Genomic DNA, 15,428 nt, shown 5'->3' on the forward strand with positions numbered 1-15,428 from the left:
ATCTATATATATATATATATATGTAGAGAGAGAGAGAGAGAGAGAGAGAGAGAGACTCTCCTCACAACATACAAAATGTATACCCCAAAGGTACACCCTCAATGACCCACCTCTTCCAGCCACACCCTACCTACTTTCAGTTACCACTCAGTCAATTTCTATCAGAGGATTAACTGGGTTAAGGCTCTCATAACCCAATCATTTCACCTCTAAATCTTGGTGGATTGTCTCACATATGAGCTTTTGGGTGTTACTTCACTGTTAACAAAAATCAAATCATGCAGCCTAGATTACCACAGCATAGGGAGTCTAGATTTAAACCTAGGTTATTATCTGACATCAACATCCATACTCTAACCATAAACATTGCCAGACCTAAGTAGTTGCAAAAGAGACCCTTTACAAAAAAGGTTTTCCAAAAAATAGATTGCAGTATATCAATATCTTAACAAACTACACTTTGTTTCTGGTTTGTGCTCACTTCTAATACAGTTCAGAATGGCCCCTGCACAGTATTTCACTGAAAAATCATTGCAGATTTTCTGCATTTTTTTTTTGCCCAAAAGTGAAGTGCTACTAAATGTTTCACATATGAAAAAATTTTTAAAATTGTGCAGGTATTACTTGAAATTCTTCATTACTTAACTGTCTTGGTGCAAGATTAGAATGTATGGAATACTCATGAATATATATTAATGCAGTGGTATGGTAGGGACTTTCTCAGAACAAAGAAAACATGGCACCATCAAAATCACCATGCACATTCCACAACTCTATTGTAACACTGTTGCAAATCTATAGTATAGAAATATAATGCCCAATTAGAATGTATATTACCTTATATGGGAGACAAAGAGCTAGCAGATAAAGAGGAGCTAAGAAGATGTATATAAGGCAACACCTCCTGCTTTGGGGCCTCAGCCTTTGGATATAAATCTGCTGGAGCAGTGCCAACACTAATATACTCTGCTTCCTGTTGAATGCCCTCCTTTCTGGTCTCTCTGTGGAAGAATCCTGTAACAGTGGCAATGATAATGCAGTGAAATATCGTAAACTAGTTCTAAGAATCAGGTGAAAAAGGCATCATCTTTCCAATGTTCTTCTTCAGTTATTGCAGATGTGGGGGTGAGAACATGAAAATTCACACAACGTCTTTTAAAAATCCCTTCTGTTTTAATTTTCATTACATTGAACTATCTATGTCATATGTCCACATTTAATTCAAAGAAGGGATGTGATATCCTACCAGTTGTGTGGAAAGAAGAGTCTATGTATATTCATAAACAATCCTTATGAGAGCAACAGTGCCCAAAGAAATAGAAGAAAGTGGAAGATATATTTGAAGTTATAAATGATGAAGTCATTGCCAGACATGGAGTATCATGAAGTATGTGATGGCTTTGGACAAAGAGGGATTTAGCGTTCAAGAGAAACAAATATATTGGTGAAAACCACAGTAAGTTTAACAGGAGTTATATATGAGGATATATATAGTCATATGTGAGGATATGTTTATTTTAATGTCATTTTGTGCTCCTCTAGGGACAAATAAATATCACCTATAGTCTTACTTTGATATACTTAATTTTAATGAATACTGATTTCCACACTATTCACACATCCTATTTTTTTCCCAGAAGTAACATGTAATCCTCCTTATATTCCAAATGGTGTTTACTCACATGAAAGGATTAAGCACAGAACTGAAGATGAAATCAGATATGAATGTAAAAGTGGTTTTTATCCTGCAAGCAGGGGAAATACTGCAAAATGTACAAGTAGTGGCTGGATACCTCCTCCAAGATGTAGCTGTAAGTTTCATTTATATCTTGACCTATTTTATAATTCTGAATTGATTTTTTTCTCCTAAACACACACACACACACACACACACACACACACACTGACAAGACCAAATAGTTGTCTATGTATATGTACATGATATGTACATAAAGTAGAGCCTTTAAAAGCATTCTTTACTTTTCTTAGTATGAAAATCTCATTTTAGTAAACTAAAAACAGTTTCTTGCAACTCAAAAAATATATGTATGTGTATAAATGTGTTTCTCTAATTAATAAAATTCTTCCAATATGTGAATAAAACATTGGGTAAAAATACTACCTTCTAACACATAATATGTTAGTTATTTGTTTCATTAAAACAAATATCCCCCCAAACATATTTGTTTAATACCAAACATTTGTTGTCTCACAGTGTCTGTGGGTGAGAAATTTGGGAATGACTTCCCTGGGTACTACTGTGTCAGTTTCTTCTTGTGGTGCAGTCAGTACATTGGAGTAATAGACTGTTCTGCGGGATCAGCTTCCCACATGTTTCACGCACATAGATTTTGGCAGGAGGCCTCAGCTCCTGACCACATGGGCCTCTCCTTAGGTTACCTGAATGACAGCTAACTTTCTCCAAGCTACTGATCTGAGTGAGTGGAGGCCCGAATACCACTTAGAATCTACTCTTGCTACCACCACATCTATTCTTCAGAAATGAGACACTAAGTCCAACATGCCCCCAAAAGGAGAAAAATAAAGCTCCCCTATTGTGATGGAGGAGTGCTGAAGGACTTATGTAGTTTCCTACAAATCTTACATGTGGCAAAATTCCACTCAGGTCAAGACTATTTTATTTATGGAATGCTTTCTTGGCCCTCTTCAAGTTCTAGTGTGTCTCCACAGTCATATTCCTTTTCTTTCTATCTAGCAGTACATTTTAAGGGTGTATCACACTTAAACAAAAATGTGATGATACAAATGATTGGTCAATGATTTCAATGTTAGTTCTAGGCAAAATTCCAGTCAGTAATAGAGAAAGCTTTTATAACTGTGAAACAAATTTCAAAAAGTGCATAAGAACTATAAGGTCAATGTTTAGTGATTTTATAGTTGACCTTTGACAATATAGATTTGCTCAAATATATCTGAACCTGCCTTTCACAGGTTCTTATGGATAAGACAATGAAATTGACTAGTTAGGTGGTTTATCTCTTTGCAATTTCATTAATAATCTTATCTGATAATCAACCAAGAGAACTTTCTTCTCAGAATAACTCCATTACTCATTGGTGACATCAAATTATTCAATGGCTCAGGGAAAATGTAGTATAAATTCACAACTTGAAAGACACAAAGGATGATGTTAGTGAATCTACATTAGGACATATCATTCAAAGAAAATCCTACATGTCAAACTGAATCAAATAGGATAAACTTCTGCAATGGTAACTATAAAATCCTGGGCTTGAGTCAAAGAAATAAACTTTCCTAGGACAGATGGATTAGTAACAGTTATGAAAATTAGTGAATATTCAATTTTAAGATCAGTTTGACTCATCACTAGGATGGAACAACTATAGCTGGTAATGAGACTATGAGCTACATTTAGTGAAAGTATAAGCAGGTGGATTCTCTAAGTAGTAGAATGAGGCTTTTGTGAGAACCACCCATCTCTGCTGATCAGTCCCTAGTGGAATATTATATTTGCTTTAAGGAATACCCTTTTAATGAGGTTTAGATGTGCACACATGAGTGTGAAGAATATAGCCAAGTGCCTCTGGCCTATCATAATAATTATACCTGTCAATTCTCTGCTTTTTGTGTATTTTGAAAAGACATCAGAGTGAACTAATTTATTTTATTGATGTTCCATGAAACAGCATAAGGAGGTGAATAAACATTTGTTCTGCAACCACCAGTTTTAAATCTCTTATCTACAAATGGGAAATTTAATTGATTAATCTTAAAAATCTCATTTCTTGCAACTCAAAAGACTCAAGCATGCCCAAAACACAGTTCCTGTTGAATAACACAGGTTTGGACAGATCATGATGTAATTTCTAAAATCCATGGGTTAATATAAGATATTCAAAATCTTTTAAATAGCATTACAGGGAAAAGAGTGAATGTTACCTAAAAGGAACAAGACTAAATGCTAAAAAGCATTTTAAATATCAACACTGGAAGCTTCATAAAGGTAAAGATGTATTCGTCAATGATAAGAGATATGGACTGTAGTCCAAGAAAGTATACTTAGAAGAAATTGTTTTCTCACCTTTGTTAAAAAAAAGACATTTACACTGAGCAAGAATTCAAAATACATAATCCAAAATCCAAATAATATATCCATAATAACACTGAATATAAATGGTCTCAACTTCCTCATTAAAAGACATAGACTAGCAGAATGGACCCAAAAACAAGATCCAACCAAATTCTCTTTGCAAAAGACTCCTTTCATAGGTAAAGACACTTGCAGACTGAAGGCAGAAAGATTGAATAAAACTTTCTTCATGCAAATGGACTCCTAAAACAAACTGGAGTAGCCATTCTTCATATCTGACAAAGCAGATTTCAAGCAAGAATTAATCACAAGAGAAAAAGAGAGCCATTACATCCTAGTAAAAGAAACAATCCAACAAGAAGAAATAATGATAGTTAATATATATATGCCCCAAATGTCAACATATTAAATTAAAAAATACTTCTTAAGGGTCTGTGGCTGTGGTTCAGCAATTGCGCACTTGCCTATCATGTGAGAGGTACTGGGTTCGATTTTCAACACCTCATATAAATAAATAAAATAAAGGTCAATAAACAACTAAAAAAAATTAAAAAAATACTTCTTGACATTAAATCCTAGATAGATCCCAATACAGTATTACTGGAAGATTTCAATACATCCTTATCACTAATAGGTCATCAAAACATAAAATAAATAAGGATATATCCAAGCAGAATGTATTCAAACTTTTTCTCAGCAGTTCATGGAAACTTCTTCAAAATAGACCATGTTCCAGGTCAAAATGTAAGTCTAAGCAAATACAAAAAGAAAATTGATGTAATCCCATGCATCCTATTAGAACATAATGAAATGAAACTAGAAATCAAAAGCAAGAAAAATAACAGAAACCACACAAACATGTACAGATTAAACAATATCCTTTTAAATAAAGAATGGATCAAAGAATAATTGAGGGAAGAAATAAAAATATTTAGAAACAAATGAAACCCAAGATATATTAAATCTCTGAGATAGTATGAAAGCAATACTAAGAGTAAATTTTATGTCATTGAGTATCTACCGTAAAAATATAGAGAGCGCCCAAATAAATAAGCTTATGTTGCACTTCAAGGCCTTAATTACAAAATCAGTAGAAGGTCGGAAATAATAAAGATCAGAGCCAAAATTAGAAGAAAACACAGGATCAACATTCCATCATATCCATTCAGGCACTGACTTTCTGAACGAGACCCCTAAAGCTCACAAAACAGGATCCGTAAGGATCAGTAAGCAGGATGCCATTAAATTAAAAAAGATCCTGCCCAGCAAATAAAATGATGAAGAGAGTTGAAGAGTGAGCCTCTGGAATGGGAGAAAATATTTGTCAGTTACTCCTCTGACAAGGGAATAATATCCAGAATATATAAAGAACTAAAAAAAAACTCAATGCCAAAAGCAAACAAACTAACAAACTCAAACAAGCAAACAAATAGAAATAGGCCAATCAATAAACGGCCAAAAAAACTAAACAGAAACTTCTCAAAAGAAGAAACCCATCATGTTAAGCGAAATAAGCCAATCCCCCAAAACAGGGGCTGAATGTGTTCTCTGATAGTGCATGCTAATCCATAATGGGGTGGTGGATGGGGTGCGTGGAGGAACTTTGGAATGGGCAAAGGGAAGGGGGGGAGGGGATATGGTGGTGGAATGAGACAGACATTATTACCCTAGATACATGTATGATTGAATGAATGGTGTGACTCTACTTCACGTACAATTGGAGAAGTGAAAAATTCTACTCCATTTATATACAGTGAATCAAAAAGCTTTCTGCTGTCATGCATAACTGATTATAACTAATAAAAAATGAATAACAAAAGAAGAAACACAAATGGCCAATAAATGTATAGAAAATGTTCAGCATCTCTAGCCATTAGGGAAATGCAAATCAAAACTACACCAAGAGATATGGACTGTAGACCAAGGAACTACACTTGAAAGGAATCAATAATTATCATATCATGAATAATAATAAATGCTGGTAAGGATTTGGAGGAAAAGGTGCACTTCTGCATTGTTGATTGGACTGCAAATTAGAACAATCACTCTGGAAACCATGGGGGAAATTCCTCAAAAATCTATGAATTAAACTGCCATATGACCCAGCTATCCCACTCTCAATTTTATCCAAAAGGCCTAAAAATCAGCATCCTATTGTGACACAGCCAATTCAGTATTTACAGAAGCATAATTCCCAAATTACGGATTCTATCCAAAAGCCCATCAATTAGGGATTAGAAATGATTTAGGAAAATGTGGTACATACATACAAAAGAGTTAACTCAGCCATAAGAGTGAAATAATAACATTTGCTGATAAATGGATGGAAATGGAGAAAATCATGCTAAGTGAAATAAGCCAGACTTAGAAACTCAAAGATTGAAAGTTTTCTCTCATATGAGGAAGTTATAGTAAATTTAGAGAAAGAAGGCAGTGGGGATGGGGATCGGATATCATAAAGATATAGGGAAGATCAGTAGTAGTAGCTATTGGAGAATGAGAGGGAAGAAGGAAGAGAAAGAGGAAGATAAATGGCATGAATTTAACCAAATCATGTCATATTCATATATAAACATCCCAAAGGAAATTTCCCTTTTGCATGTGTAGAAGAAAGGAATTTTAATAGAGAAGAGGAGGGAACAGGGGGAGAAGAAGGGAGGAAAAGGGTAGATGGGGCTTGAAATAAAATTCCTTGCATATTCGATTGTGTCAAAATGGAACCAATATTTATAGTGTTCTAATACAAAAGATGAGCAAAAATTCAAAATGTATAATGCAAATTAACATTTTTTTAAAAAAGATATATAACAAAATGTTTTATTTACTACCTCTACTTTTAACATACTTTGTGACTTCTAAACATCTAAAAAGACTAGATGTTTCAAATAAGGACTTAAGTTTGTCCACTACGTACATAGTAGTGTTAAATAAACTACACACATGTAACAATGGTTATATTTGAAAGTGTCTTCTAAGTAGGATCATTCTAGCCTAGAATCCTTCAATTCTTCTACTTCCTTCTCCTGTTGTCACATATGTCACATCTGAGTGTCACATGATATGATGTTACAATTTCACTTCCAAATGTCCTTTTCAGAAGACTGCCTTTCTATGAATTTTAACACAAAGTGTACAAAATGTGTAAGTTTACTAACTCTACTTTTGTCATACATTGGCAACCTCTTTAATATCTAGAGACTAGACATTATAAGATTAGGACTCCTTTGTCCAGTATATATACAATATATATAGTACAGCAAAGTTAAATGAAATGCACGGTACAAGGCAGTGGGTAAGCTGAAGTTTTCTAGCACACTCTTAACAATGTTAAACACCTTTTTCAACTTCTTCCCTCCCACCTCCCTCAACCCAATCAACAAGTACAACAGACAGTATTCTGTTACGAGGTGGTTTAACAATTCCAAACACAATATTTCTCATCAGTTTTTAAAAGCTATTTACAAAAAGTTTCAACTCTACTACTTTTACTTTTAAATATATCAAGCACTTCTAAATATATAGAAGGACTAGATATTCCACATAAGACCCTGTCTACCATTCACACAGCACTGGTAAATAAAATTGCCCGTGTAGCAAGGGTTAAATATGAGGTATCTTCTAATATGACCATTTTGTCCTTGAACCTTTCCCTCCTCATTTCCTTCTATTTTCAGTCCAGTGGACAAGTACAGGCATATGTAACACTTAGAGATGGTCGAACAAATCCATATCCAAAAGTCTTTTTACAGAGGAAAAACTTTCCTATGAATTTCAACAAAAAAATGAAAAAATGTTCTAATTTTACTAACTACTTGGCCATACACTGGCAACCTCTTTAACATCTAGAGACTAGAAAGTTGCAAAATTGGGACTTATTTGTCCATTATATACACTATATACACAGCAAAAACAAAATGCACAAAACATAGAAAACTGATGTCTGAAAATGTCCAAATATGAACACACTAGCCTTTTGCAATTGCTTCCCTCCCACCTCCTCCACATCACTGAGCAAATACAGACAGTACTACACCACTCACAGAGGTGGTTTAATAGTTCCATTCCCAAAAGACTACTTCATATGAATTTTAGCAAAAAGATATTTACAAAGTGATATTTTACTACCTCTGCATTTTAACATACATCAGGTGCTTTTAAACATCTAGACAAGACTAGATGTTTCAAGTAAGGACTCAATTTGTCCACTATGTACATGACAGTCTTGAATATACTGCACACATGTAACAATAGTTCTAATTTGAAAATGTCTTCAAAATATGAGCATTCTGGCCCTTCACCGACGCAGTGAGCTATAATGCTCAAATTTTCAGAAGACAATCTTTCCTAGGAATTTTAACACAAAACATACAAAACTGGTTTACTAATTCTACTTTTGTCATACACTGGCAACCTCTTTAACATCTAGAAAGACTAGATGTAGATTAGGAGGACTCATTTGTCCTTTATATACATTATGTACACAGCAAAGTAAAACAAAACCCATAGACAACTCTTGGCTCTCCGTAAGCACACTGGCACTGTGCTCCCCAGGACCAGCACACAACTGAACTATTCAACAGGGGTTTGGCTATTGCCGCCCCCCCCAAAAAAAGAAACCATTTCATAAGAATTTTAACAAAAGAAATTTACAAAATGTGTCATATATTTTACCACTTCTACTTTTAACATATATCAGGCACTTTAGAACATCTAGAAAACCTAGATACTTAAAAAAAAAAAGTATTTAGCATTTTCAAGTATATATACACCAATGAGGAATAAAATGCACATGCAAAAACAATGGTCATTATACGAAAAATGTCTTTTACGTAAAACCAGTCTGGCACAGGACCTCCTTCTCACAGTCAGTCTTCTCCATGCCAACAACCCACTGAACAAACGTGGACAAGTGTCGCTCCTAGAGGTGGTCTAACACATTCATTTCAAAGTCACTTCCAGAAGGCATTTCTGACTTTTTCAAACAAATGGACATTTACAAGAAGTTATTTTCTAACTCTATCATACCTCAGGCATCCTCTTTACATTTAGACTATCCAGATGCAGCACAAGTTTTAAAAGGTTGGGGGCAAGTTGAGAGCAGCTTTTGCATATTATAAACACAGGCCTTTTACAAAGGGCCAGGAAATCTCCCCAAAGGGTGGCGGGGTTTCCAACTGGGTAGATGCTGCTGGTGACTCTACCATTTCTCTCTTTGGTAGAAGGACACCAACCGCCCAAGGCCGCTAACCCTTCCACCCTTCGTCCTCTCCGGGGCTTCGCTCACCTTCCAGGACGGTCGGGTCTTCGCTGGCCAAGATAAGGTGCGGTCTCCGGAGCCGGCACTGAGCGCTCACGGAGGGCGCTGGTCTGTGCGGCTCCGCCGTCCAACGCGTGGCCGAGCTTTCAGGTGTCCATCCTCCTTCTTGGGACCTTGAAGCCCCTGCCGGCCTCCGCGGCGTTCTCGCCCTACTTCTCGCGCTGCCACGCCCGCCGCCACCCAAAGGCGCCAAGTCCCCGGTGGCGGCTTCAGCTGGGACCGGCGGGATTGAACTAGGAGACCCGGCAGCCCTCGGGGTCCGGGCCCGACAGTCCCTGCCGCCATCAGGTCATCCATCCTGGGTGGCAGGCTCACCGGTCCTGCACAGCCAGGGCCAGCCAGTGGGCACTGGCAGCAGGAGCTCGGGGATCTGCAGGAGAGGCCACTTCCTGTCCCCGGGCCCCCAGCTCACCCGCCGGCCTGGGGGGGCAGGCCACACTCCCATTTCTCACCACCGCAAATTAACATTTTTAAGAGTAGAAGCTTCTTGAAAATGGTCTGTAATCAAACATAAAGGAAAGTGGAAAAATATTAATTAGAAGTTGTAGAATATTTATTGTATGTGTGTATACATGAAGGCGATGGGGGGGATTCTTTATAACATATCATGCAAGATTTCCTGAAATGGAATCATATTGCATGGAAAAAATTAATACTATTTGGATATTAAAAGGACTAGGTTTTCTCTAAACAATCTCATGAAAGAGTACTTTTTCAAGAAAATACAAATAAACCTAACAATAAATAATAGCACTTAAATTTGTGTTAAATTATTTAATACATAAGAATAAGTTACTAAAATATAATTATTCCTCATTGACAAACATTTTAGCACATTAAAAACATCCCACTTCCCAACTGAAATTAGAAGAAAACTATTGTTTATTATAATCTTATTTATTTTGATATTAACATATTTCTAGTTGATTTCTGTGGTGACTGAAAGATATAATTTGACTTCACTAACAAAGACCTCACAGAACATAATCATCTGATTTCTGTGACTTTTCTTGTCCTGTAAACCTTGTAATTATGTTATAATAAGACATAATTCATTACTTAAATGGTTTATTTCTGATATGTTGCTCAATAAAATAAAATATTATTTATCCTATTTTTTTTTATCACAAGTGAAACCTTGTGATTTTCCAGAAATAAAACATGGACATCTATCTTATGAAGAAAGATATAGACCATACTTTCCCGTACCTATGGGAAAACAATATCTCTATGAATGTGATGACAATTTTGTGTCTCCTTCAAAATCATACTGGGGTTTCATTCGTTGCACAAAAGAAGGGTGGCTGCCAGAAGTACCATGCATCAATAAGTAAATGTCTTTACAATGATACATGTGTCTTTCAATGAGGGAAGAAAGAAGCACATATGTATTTACAGTTAAGTCTTGCATGACAAATTAGGGCCAAGGGAAAAATTGTGTGCACAAAAAGACCCAATTAGTTTTTTTCTTTTATAAGAAGCTCTTCATAAAAATCACATGAAAACCAAAGATACAAGAAAACCTGTATCATTTATACATGTTTTAGTTACAAAACTAAAGATGAATTCAATGTTATTGATTTTTATTTTTTAGTAAGAATTTGGTTAGTTTTGGGTTTTTCTTAATTGCACATTTTTTGGGTGCTTCTGCATTCTCTAAATATTATAAAGGTAATATTTAGTCAGATATTTTGTTCAAATTAATGTTTTCACTTTTATCACTTTATGCTCCTTAGGACAATGCATTTTCAATTATGTGGAAAATGGATATTACCCATGTGGAACAAGACATTTACTGCATGAATCTGTTAAAGTTGACTGTTATCCTGGCCATAGTCTTTCAAATGGTCAAAACACAGCTACATGTACAGAGAATGAATGGCTGGTCCCCTCCTCTCAAATGCATTCGGATTAGTAAGAAAAATGCTCTGATATGTATACTCATGATTTTTTAAAGACCCATCTACATTAAACTGGGGCAAAATATTTATAACAATTTGTTTTCATGTTTTAACTGTGTAAAAGTGGAAATCAAAATTTATTGATAAGTATGTAGCAAAATAAGTGCACCTTAGTAAACAGTATTCAAGAATATAGTAAAGAATTGGAATACAGGGGCTGGGGCTGTAAGCTCAGTAGTGAAGCACCTGCCTTATGTGTGTGAAGTGCTGGGTTCGATCCTCAGCACCATATAAAGATATATAAATAAAGGTATTGTGTCCATCTACAACTAAAAAAAATTTTTAAAAAATTTGAATACAATATTTTTTGGTTTAATTAAGTCATATGCATATACATTGAAATTAATCATTTGACTCAAAATTATTATAAAATTATGTTATAAATAAAAAATAAATACAATGAGAGTAAAAGATGTCAGTCAAGAAGTGATGGGACATTTTTGCAGTACTACCCTTTGTTTCTGAGTATTTCTGGGACATGTAACAGAAAGGGGTCTTCTGGGACATTGTACATATTTGGTTTTAGGTTTTCTGTAGTGCTTGTACTAATATACATTCTGGTCAATGCTGCATTCTTGCTTTTCATTCTTAATAATGATTAAGTGATGTTGTATTTTAATATTTAGTACATAAATGGCAATAAAGTGGTAAAACACTGAAGTGTTGATATGTGCTTTTTCTATTAATAATTGGTTTTGGCATAAATTGTTATGGGCTAATGGGTAGTTCATTTTTTAATCTGTAAAATGCAGATTGATGGGTTTTTTTAAATTATCTTTTTGGAAGCTTTGGTGTTTGTTGGATTCTTAGTAATTCTAATTATCAATTTTCTTTCAATTATATGTATTACATATGTGTTCTTAATTTATGTGGCTTTTATTTTTTCTTTAATGTTTACTATGAATAGTATTGATTCTTTCATATAAAATTATTTATTTATTTATTTTTTATTTATGTGGTGCTGAGACTCGAACCCAGTGCCTCACGCATGCCAGGCAAGTGCACTACCATTGAGCCATAACCCTAGCCCTCTCTTGATGAATCGTATCAGAGAATTTCCAATTATTTCAAACAACACTTTAGAAAAATCCTTTTTATTATATTATCATTTTCAATCTTATTAATTTTTTAAAATTTTTAGTTGTAGTTGGACATAATATATTTATTTATTTTTATGTGGTGCTGGGGATAGCACATGCTAGGCAAGTGCTCTACTGCTGAGCCACAACCCCAGCCCTCAATCTTATTAATTTTGTATTTTTGTTATATCCATATATCCTCTTTTTTTTTTTTTTTGGTATCAGGGATTGAGCCCAAGGGCACTTTACTAATGTGCTACACCCACAGCCCTTTTTGAGAAAGGGTCTCACTAAATAGCTTAGGGCCTTGCTAAATTGGTGAGGCTGATCTCAAACTGGCAAATCCTATTCCCTCAACCTCCTGAGTAGCCAGTATTATAGGCATGTGCCACTGCTCCCTGCTGTGGGGGCTGAACCCACAGGGGGGTAGGGGAGCTTAATCACTGAGCAATATCCCAGCCCTTTTTTATATTTTTATTATAGACAGGGTCTTGCTGAGTTGCTTAGGGCCTTGCTGAGTTGCTGAGGCTGGCTTTGAATTCTAATCCTCCTGGTTTAGCCTCCCAAGCTGCTGGGATTACAGGTATGTGCCCAGACATACATCTACTTTTACTGGGTTTATCCTTTTAGTTTTTACGTTTTTTTAAGTTAAGTTCATCAATTTTCAGTCTACCTTCTGATATTCTGAATTACTTGGGAAACAAGTTTATAAGTCTCTAAAGATGGGGAGAGAATTTCTCTTTTCTTTTCAGTACTGGGGATTGAACCCAGGGGTGCTCTACCACTGAGCTATATTCCCAGCCCTTTTTATTTCGAGAAAGCATCTGGAAATTACCCAGGCTAGCCTTGAACTTTTGCTCCTCCCACCTCAGTCTTCCAAGTAGCTGGGATCACAGGTATGAGCTGCTATGCCTGGCTAGTTTTACTCTTAAATCCAATTTACACTATTTTTTAACTGGCTAGTTTAGTATATATTTATCATTACTGATGTCTAGATTGATGTGTAAGTTATGTGCCTACCATATTTCTGTGCTATTTTTTTTTTTGGCGGGGGCGGGGTGTGACTGGGAATTAAACTAAGGATGCTTTACCACTGAGGTAAAGCTACATCCTCAGTGTTTTTTATTTTGTGACAGGGTCTCACTCAGTTGCTGAAAGTCTTGCTAGGTTGCAGAATCTAACCTGAAACTTGTGATCCTCCAAATTTAACGTCCTGAGATGCTGGGATTACAGGCATGCACCACTATGCCTGGCACCTGTTTATTTTTTAAATGATTCTTTTTTTCTCCCCTGCTTCTCTATTTCTACTGGACTTAGCATGTCTTATTAGTTTTTTATCCTTCTATAGATTTGGAAATTGTCATTTTTATTTCTGTTCAAATTTTCTTTCTAGATTAAAAAATACACTTTTGCCTCTAAATTCTAACATATATGTTTATGTTTGTCTAAAGATGATCAATAGCTGTATCCTCTATTCAAATAATGTACATCTAGAAATCTTTAATATTATCCCCTTTTTACATATGATCTCTGAAGAGCGTATTTAAAAATAATCCTGATGTGTTACTATATTATCATTTCACCAGTTTGCAATAGGTATATTTTAATTATTTTTCAAACTTCAATTTTCAAATAATCAAATTCTCTATTAGAAAACATTTTATTCAAATGTTTCCCAATGGAGGTATAACTTGCATTTTAGGTGGGTCAATTGGTCCAAAGTGAAAAATAGCCTGTGTACTGCAGGATTTTTAGAAACTATGGTCTTACCAACAAATGCCATAGATATCCTCCCTTTTCCCCAACAATGATAACCCAAACTACCCCATACTGTGTTTCCAAACATTACTTTCAGGATCAGTATCACTCACTTGAGAACTACTCTTTTAATGCATGAAAAAAATTGCAAAAATTACAAAATAAATAGATTTAGAACTGAAGGAACAAAGAGTAAGAAATATTTTAGTTTCACAAAGGAAATAATAAAAACATTTTTCCTTAAACTCAGGAAATTCATTTTATACAGCAGTTTTCAATCATTATCTATATGCCTTGGTCTCTTTACCATACAAAATTTTTGCTTACTTACTTTTTGATTTTTGCAGTGTTGGGGATCAAACCCAGGGCCTCATGTGCACTAGGCAAGGATGCTATCACTGAATCATACCCTGAACTCCAAAGTTTTTAGTTGTAATATGATTAAGTAACAAAAGATGGAATAATTTTTGATTTTCTAAAGCCAGTTTTTTTTTTCTTGAGACTTCAGTAGAATACTGAATTTGTTCACCATTTTATCTGTTTATTTTTGTGGTACTGGGGATTGTGGTATTCAGGCCTCACACATGCCAGGCAAGTGCTCTACCACTGAGCCATATCCCCCAGTCCTGCTCACAATTAAAAAAAAAAAATGTTTTTATTCATAATCCTAATATGATCTCCTAGTTACAAACCTGTTTGTGTCCCAACTAATGACATTTCCATCAAATCCTGATGTTACTAAGAGTCTTGTATTGATATCGTATTCGATGTTCTTCACCCAGCTAGTGGGACCATGTAAAATGCATACTTTGGTGTTCAATTTTCTCAGATCCCATAATGCTATTGTAGTGTCATCAGAGCAGGTAGCGCACAGCCGGTTATCAAGAAATTTTTCACTGTTTACCCTTCTGTACCTTTGAATTTTGTATAACCTGATATTATTTACACAGTCTTCGTGAGCTTCAGAAAGTGTCTTTATGTGCTTTGAAGATCTGGGGTCAAACAGGAGAACTTCAGTCTGTTGACAAGCAACTGTCGGACTGACCCGTCGGCGAGTACTCGGGCTGAAGACGCTCCGTGGGCGCGGGTGCTGAGATACACCGAGGCCGGAGGGTGGAGGGAACCACAGAAGTTAGTCTTGGTGCGAAAACTGTCTCCGCGGGTCCACGAGCAGCCCGCGGCCCAGGTGCGTTCTCTCAGCACCGGAACAGTCTAGCGCCAGGGCCGCCCAGGCCCGCGCT

At 35.7% G+C, this 15,428-nt stretch overlaps 1 pseudogene; it reads left to right on the forward strand.

The window, feature by feature from the left end:
• The window catches only part of LOC107140322, a 57,968-nt pseudogene that overhangs the window by 20,988 nt on the left and 21,552 nt on the right, over window positions 1-15,428 (forward strand).

The sequence above is a fragment of the Marmota marmota genome, unplaced genomic scaffold (assembly GCF_001458135.2).
Source record: "Marmota marmota marmota unplaced genomic scaffold, marMar, whole genome shotgun sequence".
NCBI lineage: Eukaryota > Metazoa > Chordata > Mammalia > Rodentia > Sciuridae > Marmota > Marmota marmota.